The sequence below is a fragment of the Anser cygnoides genome, chromosome 4, assembly GCF_040182565.1.
Source record: "Anser cygnoides isolate HZ-2024a breed goose chromosome 4, Taihu_goose_T2T_genome, whole genome shotgun sequence".
Taxonomy (NCBI): Eukaryota; Metazoa; Chordata; class Aves; order Anseriformes; family Anatidae; genus Anser; species Anser cygnoides.
In genome coordinates this window covers 39,025,756-39,046,100 of record NC_089876.1, presented here as the reverse complement: position 1 = coordinate 39,046,100, position 20,345 = coordinate 39,025,756, and the positions used below count along the sequence as shown (strand labels likewise).

Sequence of the window (20,345 nt, the reverse complement as noted above, 5' to 3'; positions counted from 1 at the left end):
TTTTGTGTAGTAACTCAGCTCTTCCCCCAAACAAACTTTCAAGCTTAGCTATATTTTCTCTTCTCATTGACTTGTTTAGAGATATAGGCTAAGGATGAGTTATCACAGACTTGGGCTTTCTGAAACTGGTGAGCAGCAAGATTAGCTTTATCAAAATGGTAAAACATACCAAGAGCTCAAGCAGACCTTGGAGAGAAAAAGAAAATAACAAAAAATTCCTACCACCATCCTGTGAGAGAGGCCAGAAGTGCTCCTGTATCATGACAAGAAATTACACAAGTGCTCAGGCAGTATACCATAACTTTCCACTCTAGACCTGAAACTGAAGAGGTAGTCTCTTCTTTTTATAAGGGTGAATAAATTTATGCCTGTCTCCTACCACTATATTATGACAGTTCATACACATCCATACCTTCTGTAACTCTAGTAGATGCCCATTACCAGGAAAAATAACAAAAAACAGAGCAGACTTTGAAGTGACTGTGATGTCAGAGCATCAGGCACAAAAAAAAAAAAAGCACATACATAAAAAAGTATAAGCTATATTGTTTTAATAGACTAAGGAGAACAATGATTGGAATGGGCACAAATTCAAGAAACATCTGTCCTAACTGGAAAGAGAGTAAAGTTGAACAACAAGGTAACATGGCACTGACATTTTACTGGTAATTTGTATTAGTTTTAAAGGAAAATGTATGTGCTAGGAAAAAAAGTCTATGGAAGGGCAGAAAGAAATGAAAAATAAGAGCCAGAAAATATCCATTAATATAAAAATGCAGTAAAATTCAATATAAAGCAAATAAAAACATTCAATAATACTCTGCAGAATCAGAGCAATTAATTACAGAAATCTGAAAACAGTCCAGAGTTTATTCAGTATGGTTGCAATGAGATAATAGGCAAAATGATGATTACAGAAATCAAAGGACAGACTGATCAGGAAGCACGTATTATTTAAAGAAAGCTGACTCAGACACATCACAGGTGAAACAGAGATCTGCATGTAGTCCAAATACTGTGACTTACCACAATTTACAAAATTACAAAGCATTCAGCCAAGGCAATATACATGAAACCTAGTGAGCCTAGCCCTGACAGTGTTATCCTGCAGTCATTACCGTTTCTATCAGAGAAGGAATTTCTAAATTCCTATTACAGCAACAAACACCTCCTGGAACTAATTGGCACTCACTGGCAACCTCAGCACAGAGGCTAATGAAGTACCTTTTGAGCCTGAGAGTTTTTGAAGAGGTGATCTCTCCAACTCAAAACTCAGACTCAGTAATAAGGCAGGATAAGGAAGCTTCCTTCACTAGTGCTCGTCCCTCACCTGTCCTCACTGTAAAGAATGGGATTCACTCACACATCCAGGGAACCCAGGAAGCCTCTGTTCAGGGAAAAAAAAAAAAAGTATTAATGCTGCACTTCACTGCTCACATGGAGAGGATCACAAAGAATGTTTTATATTTGTTTTGGGTACAACTCACCCCTCCTTTTGATTTTGTTGCTTGGAGAAAGGTGGAAACAGGGCAGAACGCTAGCAACAGCCAAGTAAGGATCTCTGGAAGTCACCAATGATCCTAATTCATCACCAATAGTCTACCCTAAAAGTATGGTGTCTTCCGAAATCTTAAGCCCAGTTCAAAGGACTTTCACCTACATCTGCTAAATCTTGAGCTACTCGATCCATTTAAACAGAACAGTTCTTACTGCAAAGCTTTTCCTACTCAACTAAGTTGTTATTTGGAAAGTAAAATAAATAAGCATAAACTATGTGTATTCCTATCAGGTGACCTATTATTTGTTACTCAGAGTGGGAAAAAAAAATACCTATCAGCTGCACTTGGCAGGCAAAGTTGAACACTGAAGAGAATACCTTAAGCACCAGACCACAGTTTTCATTTAGGCAATACTTTGACATGTTCACAATGCAGGAGAAAGTCTTTGACCAGAGTTACAACTGTAAGTGACCTGAGCAGTTTGGAAACAGCACAATAAGCTTAAGACAGAGCTCTTCAGAAAAATGGATGTATAAGGTATGTATTCTTGAACATGACGTCATAACTGCAGTTCATCTGCATTTTAACCTTTTCAAATATAATGATACATTCTGGCTATCATTTAGCTCAAGAAAATAAAATTAGACACTTAATATTGATATTTTGGATAACCCCAAAGTTGTCAACTTGTCACCTACTGCTTCACTTTGCATTTAGTATAGATCTGAGATTAGGCATTTACAGGCAACCTGATAATTAAGAAGTACCTGTTGATAAGCAATTACCATCACAATGAATAATATAATATTAATAACTGTGCTACAATACAATCTTTTTTTTATTTAATCTGTTAAAAAAAAAAAAACACTTAGCAGAGCTCCAAGAAAGAGCAAGTTAGAGGTATATATAACTCTCAGTGAAAAGATGAGAAAGGATTTGTCACCCAGGGTGGTGAAAGAGATCTCCAAACTACACTTTGGAGACTCATTGAGTAGGTCCTATTCACCAGGAACCAGACTTTCATTTTGGCACAAGAGGATCCATGACTGAAGAGTAGTAAATCTGTGCCAGTGCATGTTGCAGCTTCTGACAGACAGGGACACTTTATCTCCCCTTCTCTTGAGAGGTGCTCTGCAGGTTGTGGAGTCTCACTGAAAAGGTTTTCATGGCATTTACAACTATGTTCTCAGGTATATCCCACTGACTATGAAAAACGCACAAGCAAGTCAAAATTTTTCTGCAGTTTTCTTCTTTGAGAACTGGTCTGAATCTCTGGATTTTGTTGTGTCATTTTGTGCCTACTCTGACAGTAAAGATAATTACAAACACTTGAGTGGGTAGATAATAACGTAATTAGTATTACCTTTAATAAGTGATCTCAATTTTACTGCTAACCAGAAGCCTTCAAGATGAGATACTACTTAAAAAGTGTCAGCTCTAAATTTGTCTCCTGACAAAGTTTCAATGTGTGGTTTAGCTTTGTTTGTTAAATACATGTTTGATTTCCACTAACTATATGAAATTATAACCCTCTGGAAAAAAAAAATAAATCTAGAAGTCTATAATTTGTACATAACAACATGGCCCTTCAGATTTGGTTCCCCAGTTCTTTAATTCAGCCAATGCACTTGTCTCAAAATCTTTTTATTCTATTTAATAAGAAAATCACGGTCTTAGACAACAGAGATCATTTCCTTTCTCTCCTGTACTTTTGATTTTAGCATCTTCTACACTACTGAGGTACATTTGAGTTTGCAGCCCACCCATACTGGTTTGCACTGAACATTTCTAGAATCAGATGAGAATAATCACAAGATTACTTCTATGTCTTGGCTAGGAAAGCTGAAGACTCCCTGGAGTTAGCGTTTCAGTAACTCAGCTATGTCATATCAGTTGGTTTAATTACATGCCTTCATATTAATAATCATGTTATACACTAGATTTCTTTACACAGAGACAAGGATTTTTAGGTAAGAGCACTCTCCTACATGAAAATGAATTTCATTATAGGGAATTTAATTTCGGTCCACGCAAGTCTGTATAGCAAATGAAGTTTTCACTGTTCAAACTTTAGCATACATAAAACCTGCAAAAGGCTAGAACTTCCTTACTCCTGTTTTCATAGGCTTTGGGTGAGTAATGTTTACTTATTTGTGTAAAGGTGAAGGTACATGCAAAACAAAACCGACATCAATACTGAAAAGAAAGGGAGACAGGAGAAAAAATAATAAGCAATACAAAAGTCTTGAAAACGTTTCCTAGAGTGGAACAAGAGAAAATTAACATGTTCTGAGTGCTTTTCCTAACCTGTTCAAGGGTGACAAAAGGGAATTTGTTCATGCTCCATGGAATACTTTTAACATCAATATAGGTGGATGCATCTTTGAAGATTAGTTAATATGTATCTTCTTAAAAAGAAAAATAAAAGTAAAAAAAAAAAAACAGGGTACAAGAAAGATATTCTTTGTGCATAAAGATTCCAGAATAGCTAAAGCCACTTCATTTTTAGATTATTTTCCACATCTTCGGGGAGTCATTCAAGCAACTAAGCAACTCCTCAAAGTGAAATATGCCAGAAGACTTCTCACTTGCATTTCATTCCTAATTTAATATTCGATTTAGATCTGGTAAGAGTCTGGCTTCTTATGTCTTAGTATCGTTTCAAGTCTATCTAGATCTAAAATACATAAACATTTTGAGGCAATGGAAGTCTCTGTCCCAACATGGAATATCTACCACATTTTTAATGATAGATTAGAATTCCTGTTAGAATCCCTTTCAGCTCTGCTTGCTTATTAGTTTCCTATGTCTAGAGGAATGTGTGTATTTGTGGTAAAAGGAAAGATTGATCCCAGTGTGGATATGTCATTTCATTCCCTTTTGATCATCTCCTACCCAACCCATGTCCTGCTGAAGGAACACAGAAACACGTTTCTGAAGGACTCTTCTTCCTGAATATGGCATTCATCTGTTATTCTGTCTCCTGTTTCCTATTTGTTTTGGTAACTTCATCATTCAAATATAGCTCCAGAGCTTTGATGCTAATATATACTCATGTATACTGCAAGTTCAGAATGACATGTAACAATGCAGTTTGTTTAGCAAAATGTATCACACATACATACCTGCCTATAGTGCACATATAAATTGAGTGCCTCTGTTAGCATATTTTATACACTAAATGTACTAAATACCTATCTAACACAAGAAATATTTCAACAAGAGTATCATCTCAGTGTCTTGCAACAATATCTGCTTGATTTCTCTATAACTTACTTTCTTAGTAACACAGTTCTTATAGGTATTTCCTTATCTATTATTGTGATGAGACTCAAGGGAAAACTTAAAATACACATAAAAACTTGAAGGTATACTAAACATACTCATCTCACTTAAGAATAATGTAGTTATTGCATTCACAGTTTACGAAAAAGAAACTTTCATCAAGATCAAAAGACAGTATTATCAAGTGTCTACAAAAGTGCTAAATCCATCCGTCTTGCAGATAATCGGACTGAAACAGAATATTTTCTTTAATGGAAAACAAAACAGGTTATAAAACAAATTAGAAGAGAGAATCAATTGTGGACACGATATTACCCTGAAAGGAATTATGTTTTAGTACTAACTAATAGAGGAAGAACTAAGCTGGTCAAACGTACAGATGTGGTACAATTTAAACAGAAATTGTTGGGAGGTTATGGAAAGTTATCTACTAGTTATATATAATCATATTGTTAGCATTCATGAAATACTTTTGCAATACATTTCTAACATTCAAATCTCTTATTTCATTACTTTTATAACAAGAACTATTCTGCGTATTACTGCTCCTAAGATGAATGTCCTACCTCTTTTGCTGTGAACTTCTAATTGTACATGGAACATAAAGCGATTGACAGAATACCAACTAATGTTATCTTAATCACAAAATATTATTTTCTGAATAATATCTATTGCTTCAATACACACGTAGAAATTTATGAAATTCATTAATTATTCAGGCTCTGGTCATAATGAATCGTGCTCAAGACAGACAGCAGCAGCTTATCCAATTCAACATCAGTTGAAAGAGTACAGAAAGCACATATGCTTAGGAGAATACAAACAATGAAAATAATCCAACTAACCAGGCAATCAAAAACTGTGACCTACACTTGCTAAGTAAGAACTAGAAGAAAAGCGTGCATGTACTTTTTTGTTTTAAACCCTGTGAAAAAATTAAGTATTATTCACATACTTCCCCCCACCCTCTCCTTTATGTTCATCCAACTTCATAGCTGGAAACTTGTGGGGAAGCATTTGTGGTTTTTTGTTTGTTTTAAAGCATTGTTTTAGGCATAGATGTCTTATGTTGCAAGATAATATTATATAGATACATACACATACAATTTAAATAATGTACTCTAAATCTGGGATTCATTTTCTAAGCTTATACCTCTACATACATCTTAGATTTCTTTCCAAAGAACACTGCCATATAAGAGCAAATGCCTTTTTTCCAGTATCTGTTCACTACTACCAGACATTTTTGAAAGATTTTCCCGTCTGACACCAGCAAACATGTAAAACATTCAATCACCCATAAATGAGCAATTTACATGTTGTTTCTGGAGCTCCAATAGTGGAAAACTATGACCTAGGCCAGCAAATTTTATCCCTAGCTTGGTGTAGCTTAGCTAGTAACAGCAGGACACAGAATCACAACGTAACGATCACTGTGGCAGAAAGCCTTTCAATACAGGGTGTTTTGCACTGTAATCAGATTGAGATCCTTATTGAGAAGTGTCTTTGCTAGAGGAAAAATCCTTACTCTTTGTCCCAGGAAAGAAAAATATATTCAGAACAGAAGGCAGACTTCCAATATCTAGCAAACAAGATCTGCTGTAGTTTAGCCCAGTACAACCTTCGGTGTTTAAACACATTAATAAGGAACCTGCAAATTCACTTTCAGGATTTTTTACTGCAGCATGTGGGTAGAGAAAATAATACATCTGATAGGAAGATATTTCACAGAGGTCTGATAGTCACTTCACTATAGCAGCACTATACTTTTATCACCCTCATCACCCTAAACCTTCTTGCTGGTTGTCTAACAGCTGCTGGCCACTTATCTTTCCCCTAAAAAAGCCAGGCATCCAAATATCTTACAAAGTTTTAGTAATCTTTCACTTTTGAAAGTCTCTGTTTCCTTGATGTCAAGTCTATCTCCCCTATCTGACTAGCTAGAGCATCCTAATAGCAGCAAACTAGCAGAAACCTTGTGTGGAGCTCAGCCTCCTCCTTGTAACTGACAACACAACAGCCCCCTACCCACCAACGCTTTTTTCTTCAAGACAGACAAAAAGGGAGGAAACTTCACTGGTAGGCAGCAGTTTAGAAATTTGACGTTTCAGTGCATGATGCTCACTTTCGTCAGCAATAAGCTCTCAACTTTAATACTGAAAAATAATGAAGAACAGTGAAATCAAAACTGACACTGTGTCTGCTTAGACTCATGTTGCCTATATGCTCCCACAGAGTAGAATAATTTTATCACTTTTTTTTGAAAGTATTTTGCTAGTGAATGAAAAAATATCTTTAACTACATATACTCCTTGACTACAGTAGTCAATTCGGTCTTAAAAAGGAAAATTCAAACATGTTTCCGTCACATTAGTCCATAGATTCCCAAATAATTTTACATTAGTACCTTACAATGTTAAAAAAAAAAAAAGGGGAAAATTTATATTGCGACACAATACACACCATCCAGATATAGTCACTTGTAAAGAACCATCAGTGCCTTTTGCAAATCTATTTTCTGGTTTATGGTGGGTTTTTTTTTTGTTTGTTTGTTTTTTAAAAAGTGTACTAAGGCTACGAAATAAATTCTCTTTGAAGTACTTCTGGACTTACCAAAGGATGAATTATTCTGGGTTTTAGTTTTGTGTTATTTTTATTGCTCCCTCCCCATTCTTCTCTCTTTTATATTTCATCCTGCAATAAAGAGCTGAAACCTGTGCGGAAATGGAAGAAGATATTCTCCAGTTACTACAGGTGTATGTGTGTACTGCTACATTTACTACAGAAATACAGATAAGTATGTTTTCCATCCCACATCAGTTACTGCTGTTTTCCTCTATTTATTGCTCTCAATGCATCAGGGGAAAAATATGAAGAGGAAAATGAAAATAAAGAAAAGGGGAGAAAAGTAACAACACTATTCCAGAACAGCAAATGGCTGGTATTTGTCTGGAAGTTGGGAGATCACAGGCAGGTAGTTAGACACAGATAATTGGAGTTGAGTCTCCGCCAGTCTAGCTTCGTGCCAAGTCCACTTTACTTGCTTTTCTAAGAAAAGGGAATTAGTGTCTCATTTAAAGATGAAATTGTATCATAAAACTGTCACTGCAAAGCTGACACATTGTCACAGAAAGCTTGTTCCAAAGAATATTTTTTTCCAAAATAAAATATTTAAATAAGAATTTCAACCACCACTAATCTTAGAAAGTGAAATACAGTTGCACAGGGAGGTGATAGAGCCATCATCCCTGGGGATTTTCAAGAAAAGGTTCATGTGGTACTTTGGGACATGGTTTAGTGGGTAATATTGGTGGTAGGGGGATGGTTGGACCAGATGATCTTGGAAGTCTTTTCCACCCTTAATGATTTTATTTTTATATATATATTTATTTATATATATAATATATATATATATGTTACAACATATATATATGTGTTATAATGCTGCATGCTCATGACATGGTAGAAAAACACTCGCAGAACAGATTCTTAAAGTTACTCAATAAAATGGTCACTAGTGTTCATAAACACTTCAAGAGAATTTTGAACAACTTTAGGAATGTAATTTGAAAGTGAGAGCACACTGATTCAGGTAGAATGCCAAAACAAAAACAAAAAAACAACAACAACAAAAAAACCAACCACCTCCAACCCTGCAGAAGAAAAACATCAAAAAAGGCACGTATAAGGCAGACTACTTCCACCAACACGTCAGGAGTTTGTCTTATTATGTTTTCCCAATACTTTAACTGGAGAGCAAGTCTCAAATACTGCATGAATTACAGAAGAACGCTACACAGCAAAAAATCAAATATTCTGAACAAAGTTACTGCAAAATCAGTTATTCTGATTTGCACGGCATACAACAACACAGTGTATACATCCAAATCATTAACAGTCCTGTTGTGGTCCTGAAGCTTACTGCTACCAAAATTGCTGTCCTAGGATGTAAAGCAAGCTGTGGGGAAGGCAAAGATTAAAACGTTGACCACATTCACAATGTGAAGAGTACACATAGCTGCTCTTTGTTTTTCAGTGATTTTTCAGCTTATTCTACTAAGATTATCATTTCAGCAAAGCTAGAGTGGTTTTGTTGTGTCGATCTTCCCGTTTTTGTTGTTGTTGTTGTTCAAGAGCCAGCTTGTATCATTCAACATATTTTCCACCTCTTTCTGTACAGTTTTATGGCCTTCCCTGTTTTCAGCGTCTTTTCTGTCATTATTTCTTTTTCTTTGTGTGCATCTCTTATACAAAGGCACATTTTTTTTCATTCAAGGAGCTTAAAGTTCTGGTTATTTGCCACCAGCTGAAGGAATACATATTGCTGTGACTGCAGTGCGCACCATTTAGTCTACATAATGGTTTAGTCTCTAGTTGAAACTAAACCAGAAAATCTGTGGAAGTACTTTGACAGATTCCCATAAAAGTAATTGCTACCCTTATATGCTGAACAATTATTTTTCCTCATTACATAGGTTCCTGGTTGAGAGTTTATGGCATCCACTGTTCAACATGGCTTATCAAACACTTCTGAACATACTACAAGAAACACAGGACCTATATTAAATGGCCAAAAATGAAAAACTTGCAGATAATATAAAATGAACTGTCAGTGGGAAATATTAAGAACATCTCCAGTTGAAGGCCCTGCAATATAGGGAAGAAAAATGTTTGTTTGTTTTGATACTGTGATGCTTTTGTTTTTAACATGTCTCTGTGGAGTCGGGAAAACAAAATATACCCCAATCGAGAAAGCAAAATAGAAAAGAAAATGCAAACAAAACCACGGTTATCATAAAACTGCCTGGAGTTTATAAGGTGTGTGTGTGGGGGGGTGAACACACTGGGGGGAAGAGGCAGCAGAAACAATTTCTGACTTGAAATTTATGTGAATCTGCCAAGTCTTTGCAACTTCATGTGTTGGTGGAGACAAGGCCTCTCACACCAGTTCTAGGAACGAGCAGTGATTTTAAAAGGCAGCAAATAAAGAAACATAAGTGTTTGATCTTTGTGATCAAATTACAAATCTGCAGGTGGTAAAGTTTCTTTCCTCTCATTTCCATTACAAATAACTAACAAACCTTTAAACATTGCACGTATACAACACAAGACAATAAAACAAACACTGGTTCACGCTGGATATGCTAGGTTCAGTGTTCCCCGTTCTGAATTTCTTATCTCCAGAAATTCCCCTAAGCATTTCCATAATTCTTCCCAAAAACTTATCAGTCTCCATCCTGGAACATCTTATCTTTTTGACCTCCCTACCATAACTGAAATGACATTTTATGTTTGCTCTTTTGATCGCCCTTCTAATTTCCAGTTTAAATATACTCCTGACCAAGTTATAACTGCTAGATATTTCATATTATTGATTAGCTAAAGTAGTTGCTCTTCCTCCTCAGTATTTACCATTAAGATGTAATTTTAAGGTTCATATTCTCAAACTTCTTTAGATGCTCCATTCTCTTACTCAGCCTAGTGGAAATAGCACCACATCAGAACAGACAGAGTATATAAAATTATTAACTTTGTGTGCAGTGAAGTTCATTTCTCCTGCTTTCTACTTCCCTAAGCAAAGTGATAAAAATATTTTAAGTGTGATAGAGATAAGCACTAAAAGACCTTGCAGAGGCTATGCAGACAGCTACCAACCATTACCGCATCACCAGTCTAATTCCAGTCACAGGTCTCTCAGTCGAAGAGAGGGAAAAAAGAAAAACAAACAACCCCACCACCATCCCCCAAAAAAACAAACAAACACACATCTCATAGTCAGGCCTAACGTCAGTGACAATTATTTTAAATGATGCCTCAGGCAATGAACATTCAGAAATAAAATTACTAGACCACAAGGGAAGTCCTTCCTTCTCTGCCACCATTCCCTAAAATGTTGAAGATCCATAAAGCCTTTCTGTCTCTCATTTTTTCAAGTCTATTTTGGTCTCCCAGCTTTTCAAATGTGTGCCAGATATATTCCAATTGTGCCAATAATCTTCTTCAATTAAAATCAAGTCAACCGAGGCATGAAACTGCTGGGAGCTGTAGGATCTACAGAGACTGCAGACTACACGCTTTTACTTTGGTCAAGAGAGATTCTACATTTTTACTTCATCCCCCCCCCCCCCCAGCCTTCATTGGCTTTCAGAATTTTGAATATAAAGTTCCAAACTAAAGCAGTATTTTATATATATATCTGTACATGCACAAGTTTAAGATAAACCAACCAGGAATTAATACTTGAAATGTCATCTGCCTGGCTGTAAATAGCTTTATTAAGTATTGTACACATTTCCCTATTTAAAAAGTCACTAAAATACTTCAAAACGAATAAAAACAATTAATTAGAATGAGCTTTAAGTTTGTGCACAGAACCTAAATCTTTTAGTTATTCAATATCACTGCTAATGACTTCTATTCATAAAATTCTAAAGCTGAATTACATCTAGACTTTCATGCAAATTAATTGCTTAGAGGAAAGGACTCATGGTCTAAGCTGCAATATAGTAGAGAGATTCACATCTGATTGATAAATGGCACTGCAGTGGTCGTATTTTCCTTTCCATTTGGAACAAAGCCAACTCCGAAGTGACATGTCTGAATTACAGGGTTTGCTGAAGGTTAAGCCACTTAAGGAAAAAAATATATATATATCATTTATAATCTGTATCTCTCTCTCACGATTCTTACTTTCATCCTAGGTTGAGCACTTCCAATGATATCATAGGAGCCCCACACAGAGCATAGTGCTCCAGTGCATAGAAAAGGAAGATGCTGCCATCATTGCAAGCACAAGAACTTTGATCACACTACTTAAAGCCATATGCTAAAGTGTAAAATAAAGTGCAGGAGCCTATATTAAATGCTTCATTGATTTTTATTCAAAGGGAAAATGATATTTCTATTTATTATTTATCTATCTTCAAAATATGGCTAATATTTCTAGTGATAATTGTTGAATTTCTGGTAATGGTTAGCATTAAGTATGTCTAGATATTAATACGCTATTTTTAATGAAATTCCAGTTCTGTATAGAAATTCACTCACAAACACTCATACAAACCTCATGTAATTCTGTTATAAGCTTTAGAAGCTGCACTCACTTCTGCTGAAACATGCTTTAGCAAGTAGAATATTAATAAAAAGTTAGTTGTATTTAAGTTCTATTTTCGCTATCACAGTAATACTATTATATTTCTTACTGGACTAGCTAAGCCTTTCAACATACTGCTATATTACCCATACAGTACTGAATTGTAAAGATATTATTTAGTTACTTACATTTAAAAAACGTAGAGGGCAATCTACAGTGCAATTTTATTTTTTTCAATGTAACAAAAACATGAAAAAAATAAACAAATGTTTATAGGTTATTCAAAAAGCATTCTATAATATAAGGCAAAGCATGAAAAACATCCTATCCAAACATGGAGGCTAGAACAATGTTTTACTTTCAAGATGTTTGAACTTTTGAAAGTGAAAGTGAGAAGAAACTGAGCAGGAAAAAAGGAAATTTTGAATACTTGTTTAATATTTAATCAAAGGCCTTAAATAAGATATTCCTATATCTAGAGTAATCATCTAAGTTTTACCAAAATAACTTGATCACTGAAATTTTGGGACTTCACATGAAATGAAAGTTTGAACGCTTTGTATACACCATTTTTTTTCTTCTTCCATTTTCATTTAATAATATAATTGAAACAAGTTCTTTAGGAAATTACTCAGTGAATGGTATTATTCAACTGCATGTCTTTTGACTCAGAGATACTGAACTACTCTCATATGAGAGTTGGTCCACTATCATTAGCAGAACTACTCTCATACCATTAGTTAAAGTTCAGTAATGCATACAGCTGGAACATAACATGAAGTAGACTCTGATTCATGTAGAAATAGAGAAGATCAGTTGCATTTTGTATCTTAATAATAAACACTACGTTTGTACTTACGGCAAGGTCAGTTGCATTTTGTATCTTAATAATAAACACTACTTTTGTACTTACGGCATTTAGTATTCATAGACCTAACATTTGCAAACAACAACAAACATAGAATCACTCTCTTACACTAGCTGTGGTGATTACGGTGTCTCTGGTTTTGGTAGGGTAAAACAGACTACAATATTAAGTCTCTTATCAGGGAGAAAGACAATTGCAATTGGTACAAGTTGTGTGAAAAATCTCAAATACAAAACTCACAAATATATGCATGGAAAACTCACTCCAAAAAGACCTTGGCAACCCAGACAGAGGGCCTGACCAGAGACGTGGCTGTTCAGGCCTCTGGCTGCAGGGAGGGCCTGAGCCTGCCGCTGCCGGGGCAGGGCAGTGGGGAGACTGCCTGTTCTCAGGTGGAAGGTCTGCTCACCATGGTGGCTGAGCTCAATGAAGAGGTGGAGAGACTGAGGGGCATCAGGTCGTGTGAGCAGGAGATAGACTGGTGGAGTAACTCCCTGGTGTGCCAGAGGGAAGGGCGCCGGGGAGATGTTCCCCAGAGGGTGGTGGAGCCCCTGCCCTGTTGCTATCGGGCAGAGGGAGGGGACCAAACAGATGAGAAGGGTTGGAAGCAAATCCCACTTCAGCATTGCAGGCAACCCCCCTCCCTACCTACCTTGCTTCCCCAAGTGCCCCTCTGTAATAGGTTTGAGGCCCTGCATCTTGAAGGAGAGGTAGGTGAGGATGTGGTGGAAGGCCCACCTAAGAGGTCACATCAGAAGAGGCAGCTAACACCATGCCTCAAGACTGCCTCCAAAAAGGAAGGAAGAAGGGTAATTGTAATAGGAGATTCCCTTCTGAGAGGAACGGAGGGCCCTATATGCAGAGTTGACTCTCATCGAAGTGAAGTCTGTAGTCTACCTAGAGCCCGGATCAGGGATATCACCAGGACACTCCCCAACCTGGTGCACTCCACAGACTACTACCCACTACTGATCTTCCAGATAGGTGGGGAGGAAGCTGCGTCCCATAGTCTGAGGGGAACGAGGAAAGACTTCAAGGCCCTGGGACAGTTGGTGAAAGACTCTGGAGCACAAGTCATTTTCTCTTCCCTCCTTCCATTCTGGGGTGATGACGTGGGACAGAATAGAAGGATCCAGTCCATAAATGCTTGGCTACGAGACTGGTGCTAGGGCTTTGGGTTCTTTGATAATGGCTGGTTTTATAAGACATCAGGCCTAACAGTAATATGTGGGAAAGGTTTATCTCACAGGGGAAAATTCTGGGACAGGAATTAGCAGGGCTCACTTGGAAAGCTTTAAACTAGATTCAAAGGGGGAGGAGGTTATAGCTGGGCTTGCACCGGCGAGGCAGCGCCCTAGCAGTGATGAAGACTGGTAGACCTTCCACCCCCCTAGGGTGAGATCGGCAAACTCAAGTGGAAGAGGAGAGTCTACAGATCATGGAAGGAGAGGCTAGCCACATGGAAGGAATATAAGGCTGTTTTCAGAGGATGTAGGGAGGCAAATAGGAAAGCTAAGGCCTCCCTAGAATTAAACCTTGCAAGAGGGGTCAGGGACAACAGAAAGGGCTTCTTCAAATACATTGTGGATAAAACTAACACTAGAAGCAACATAGGCCCACTAATGAGTGAGGTGGGTGCCCTGGTGACAGAAGATAAAGAGAACGCAAAGTTAGTGAATGTCTTCATACCTGTCTATAATGCCAGAGGCTCTCCTGAGGAGCCCCATACCCCCGAGGCCCAAACGAAGTCAGAATAAAGGAGGAGTTTGCCTCAGTTAATGAGGGCTGGGGTAAGGACTGATTAAGCAAGCTGGACATCCACAAGTCCACGAGTCCTGACAGGATGCATCCACAGGTGCTGAGGGAGCTGGCAGAAGTCATTGTCAGACTACTCTCCATCTTTGGTAAGCCATGGGCATCGGGAGAGGTGCCTGAGGACTGGAGGAAGGCAAATGTCACTCCGGTCTTCAAAAAGGGCAAGAAAGAGGACCCGGGTAACTATAGACCGGTCAGCCTCACCTCCATCCTTGGTAAGGTGATGGAACAACTTATCCTTGACATTGTCTCTAGACATACCAAGGATAAAAGGGTCATTAGGGGCAGTCATCATGGCTTCACCAAGGGGAAATCGTGCTTGACCAACCTGATAACCTTTTATGAAGATATAGCCGGGTGGATAGATGATGGAAAGGCAGTGGACATGGTGTATCTTGATTTCAGTAAAGCCTTTGACATAATCTCCCACAGCATCCTCACAGCTAAACTGAGGAAGTGTGGTCTGGATGATTGGGTAGTGAGGTGGACTGTTAACTGGCTGAAGGGGAGAAGCCAGAGGGTTGTGGTTAATGGGACAGAGGCAAGTTGGAGGCCTGTATCTAGTGGAGTGCCTCAAGGGTCAGTACTGTTTAATGTATTCATCAGCGACTTGGATGAGGGAATGGAGTATGCTGTCAGCAAGTTTGGTGATGACACTAAACTGGGAGGAGTGGCTGACACACCAGAAGGCTGTGCTGCCATCCAGCAGGACCTCGACAGGTTGGAGAATTGGGTGGGGAGAAACTTAATTAAATATAATGAAAGCTACTGTAGAGTCCTGCATCTGGGCAAGAACAACCCCAGACATCAGTATAAGTTGGGGAATGCCTGCTGGAAAGCAATGAAGGAGAGAGGGACCTGGGGGCCCTGGTGGACAGCTGGATGACCATGAGCCAGCACTGTGCCCTTGTGGCAAAGAAGGCCAATGGCATCCTGGGGTGTATCAGAAGGGGTGTAGTTAGTAGAATCGAGAGAGGTTCTTCTCCTCCTCCTCTACTCTGCTCTAGTGAGACCACATCTAGAATACTGCGTCCAGTTCTGGGCCCCTCAGTTCAAGAAGGACTGGGAACTGCATGAGAGTGTCCAGCACAGCCACAAGAATGATTAAGGGAGTGGAGCATCTCCTTTACGAAGAAAGGCTGAGGGAGTTGGGTCTCTTTAGCTTGGAGAAGAGGAGACTGAGAGGTGACCTTATTAACATTTACAAATATGTAAAGGGCGAGTATCAGGAGGATGGAGCCAGGCTCTTCTTGGTGATACCCGATGATAGGACAAGGGGCAATGGGTGTAAGCTGCAACACAGGAGGTTCCTCTTAAATATGAGATAAAACTTTTTTACAGTGAGGGTAACAGAACACTGGAACAGGCTGCCCAAGGGGGTTGTGGACTCTCCTTCTCTGGAGACTTTCAAAACCTGCTTGGATGTGTTCCTGCATGACATGATTTAGGTGTTCCTGCTCCGGCAGGGGGATTGGACTAGATGAACTTTCAATGGCACTTCTAATCCCTAATATTCTGTGAAAACCATGCTACTTCTTATCCCATTAGGCAGAGAGGAAAGGGAGTGACAAATTAATCCTTTGTGCTATTTCTGATGCATAAAACAATGACAACAAAAAACTAAACAGACCTTCCTAAAATACAGAAAAATGACTCAAGAGGATATGAACTCCCAATCATTTTGTGAGAAACTCTCTCTAGTGTAAATCAGCATCGACTTTTATGGAGCTACACTAGTCCATGCCAGATGAAAGTCTGGATTTCATCAGAAATTTTCAACTGTAGGAAGGAACAATAAAGAAACTAAGCTTCTCCATCACTAATTAGATATTAAAAATAATATAGCCATAATCAAGGGGAACAAGAGGCTTCAGCATAAGTTTTGGCCAAAGCCGTGCTGAGCTACAATAAGATTATAGAATGTAATGCCAAAGATGTTTCAGAAAACAGGAGAAAAAAAAATCTGAAAGGCTAATGACAGTGCTATCCAAATCATACCTGGCAGGAATACTACAAAAACTACATCTGTTGTTGGGAATTGGATCTCCTCTTTGAAGAGGAGAGCTACCTAAGGTAATTTGTTGTGGCTGTCATGAAATGAAACATCAAAGTGAAACTGAAACTCACTGCCATATTCCAAATCCCAGGAGACTGTCCTCAAGTGCCTTCTGGTTATAGAAGTATAAGATTCCTTTACATATTATGAGCGTATCAGAAACAGGTATGCTATATCAAAGGCTATGAAATCTGGATTTTAAACTTTCAAGATACCAAAACTTCTCACTTTCAAGGAATGGAGAGAAACTGGAATGGAGTAACTGATGGAATTTTAACATGAATTTTCATAACTTTACATGAACTAAACTCAAACTCAGCAGCTGCATCTATGTGTAAATCAAATTTGCCTGGCTTTGCAAACAAAACTGAAAATTTCTATTTGTGATGAAATCTGGCTGATGACATTACACTAAGGAAGTGGTTACTCCTTTCCATTTAAAACAATATTGTATACCACAAAGGTCCTGCTGTATCTACCCCAGAAGTATCCGCATCCATTGGCAAATTTCTATTTTTTGTTATTTCTTCAGGAATTCTACTGAATTATCCAGGGTGATTTTTTTTCCAGACATCAGCAAACTCAAAATTTACCAAGTAGTCTCTCAAGACTGTGGGATTCTTGTACTAGGAACTAAAATTCATCAGTGAATTTCTAACTTTTGAAGCTCTTGTTCATGGTGGCAAGACATCATGGAAGAAAGGAGTAGTGCTTAGCTATTCTGTGCTAAACAGAAGATGGAAAACCATCACAGTAATGTAAGTGTATATTTTAAATAGTATACCATTTACAAACAGTTTTGCTGAGACTAATTTTTCCAGTAATAGTGAAAGAGTCAAAGACTAAAACCACTAAGTTAAGAAGTGTCTAATTTTCCCAAATATAACAGCATTCTGAGATAGAATTCCAATTCATACGTTTATTATTTTAAGAAACCTGAAAACCCATATAGTTATAGCATATTAATTATGAAAGACTAAGCATCAGAGTTCACCATCCAAAAATACTTTGCCAGAATCTCAGAATAGCAAAAGCTGCATCTAATTGTTAGGCTTACAAAAAAGGATGCAAGATTTTCTGACTCCATGACCATTTCAGGACTGGTATGTTGTAGATGTGAGGTAATAAGACAACCAGTGTCATTAGAAATTGCTAGCAATCCCTGCCCCACTGACAAGTTACATTTAACAGAACTGCTTTTAATAATTTTCAAAGAGCAGCCAACATCTGAAATTCATTGTTTAAACAAACTTAATAGGAAGAAAAAAAAAGAAAAAACTTAAAATGGACTCCTGATGTTTTATTTTGCAAATTATGGAGTTTATGGACTTGAGAAACTGCATGAAAGGGAAAGCCGAATTACTATCCATCTCTTAAACAGTCTCAGAAACAGAATAACCCTCTCTCTTTTTAAGATATTCCTCCCAGCTCAATAACTAAGACATTTTGCCAAGGTATGTTTCAAGTCTTGCACTCTCCACTGACAGCAACTGCCTTGTACCTGAGCTGGTCATAGAATCAATGCAGCAGGTATGCTGGGAACACATTTATTAAGTGTCTAATCAAATTCCCTTCAAAGACAGTGTCCCAAAATCCAGTAACAATGACTTTCTCACAGTTCTTCTATCCTCAGTCTCCCCCTTTCTATGAAGTCATGACAAGAGATCAGTCACATCACCCCTACTCAACTATGTTTCAGTTGTTCTCTTTTGTTTTGGCATGGTTTATAAATGTCTCAGATTAAGGCAAGGCTCCATCCAGCTCTGTGGCTTCTTGTCACACAAAGGCAGAAACTTAGAACCCCCTCCCTCCCCACCACTAAAAAAGAGATGTGTTAGGCCTGTAATGGTGAATTTTGATGCACTTGCTGAATTTAAGAATAACATACAAGTTACTCTCCTTACCAACAAGCTAGCAAAAAGAGAAAATAAAAAAAAAGAAAAAAAAACAAAGAAAAAGAAGAGACCGAAAAATGCCACAAGCTACAAGAAAGCAACCCAATCACTACTGTTTTCTTGTGTGCTGTGAAAAGCAAGCTCAGTATCTACAGAGTCACAGAAAGAAGTAGAGAAAGACTTAACACAATTAGTTTTCAGTGTTTAGAAAAAAGCATCAGCTTTTCAAGCTGGCAGTACTAAATCAGCCATCTGTAAAGCCTGAAGTAGCATAAGCCTCTCTTCCTGTAGGCCAAGCTGGTGTTTCGGTACTGCTCCACAGCAAACTAGAGCTGGAGAAGACAGCCCTGACCTGAGCTCATGAGGCACACATCGATGAGAATCAGCCTTTTTAATGGTTTGAACGCTTACCTGCAGTCTTGTGCCGCATGTACAGGATGTTATTTTTGCTAGATAAGGAAACGTTCAGACCATTCCTTGTTCCAGTCATGGATGTGCAGCTACCAATCATAAGAGTCCAGCTTTTGCTTCGTTGTTGCTGTGGCTACCAGCAATGTACTTAGTCTCACTGCTGGCACTTTCACTTCTTCATGCATGCAACATCACAAACACAACAGCATTACACATGTGCAAAACATACACATATGTCTATCAGAAAGAGCATGACCCCACCTTTAATATCTTTCGTTATCCAGTTAGGCAGAGAGAACATCACAAAAAAAAGATTTAAAATAACTCCCACTTCTGGAACTTCATCTAGGTCATCAAACAGTTCCCATGTTTCAGCTTTCAAAATACCATTCAGTCACCTATATTGATAAAGCCTGCACCACCCACCTCTGTGTCTGGTTATTATGCTGTTGAAGGGAAACATATATTTAACCAAGAAACATTCACATACACTCTTCAACCCCATAACTCATAATATTCAGATCTAGGTAGGGCTGTTAACAACACCATCTTCACTCCCAACAAAACTTACTTTCAATGAAAGCGTCATTCCTCAAGTGTTGCAAAAGAATCCCACAGAGACTAGGTCAATATCAGCTAGTCTATTCCAATGAAATAAAAAGCTGCAAAAATATCCCAACAGAGAAAGAACACCCCCATGCTTTAAACCTTACGTGACCAACTCTTTTCCAGTGGGCTCTAGTGAACTTAGGTGGTTTCCATTTAACAATTTAAGTGGATACAAATTACTTTTTTGATTCCAGGTGGTAGTGATAAGGCTGTTGGTTTCAGGTGAGAAAAGAAGTGAAAGCTACTGTCAAGCAAGCCTCTAAAATCCTCATTCTCCTAACTCCCTCTCCTTTGGAATCCGTGATTTCGATTTTGTTTCATTTTGCTTTTTGACTGGAGGGTTCACTGAGGAACAAGCTGTAGTTTCCTTGGCACATAAAAATATGCTTATGTAAAATGGTGTAGTAATGATCTTTCTCAGCCTGACACTTAACTCATTCAGATCTATAAATCACTCTGAGATACTTAGTCTAATGCAAGATAATAACTCAAAATAGAATTCTCGTTTAATTTCACTGCAATTAAACCAAATAACACACAATATATATTTTTTTGACGTAACTCTCGAGTTTATCCACCTTCTCCAGTATTTGGATTGCTCTCTGCCTTAATGCAGGCCTGATCCTGTGGCAGTAGAGATTTAAACAAGATTCCAAGATTCTGCTTTCAGAGAAACAGCAGAAAGGGGTTCTTTTTCCAGTCTCCTTCTTTCATCATTATGGTTATCCAATGACACGTTTTCCCAGAATTTCCTCTTCATAACCACTATGACTTCCAGAGCTACTGTCCTGGTTCCAGTTAGGACAGAGTTAAG

General features: G+C 38.0%; 1 long non-coding RNA gene across 1 annotated transcript; it reads right to left on the bottom strand.

Moving 5' to 3' along the window:
* Positions 1 to 757: 757 nt before the first annotated feature.
* LOC136790694 (uncharacterized) lies at positions 758 to 20,034 on the bottom strand. Its single transcript, XR_010831118.1, has 4 exons — positions 19,494 to 20,034; positions 18,923 to 19,097; positions 7,398 to 7,498; positions 758 to 1,387 (listed from the first exon to the last, which is right to left on the bottom strand). It is a non-coding gene; the product is annotated as an uncharacterized lncRNA (long non-coding RNA).
* Positions 20,035 to 20,345: the final 311 nt, after the last annotated feature.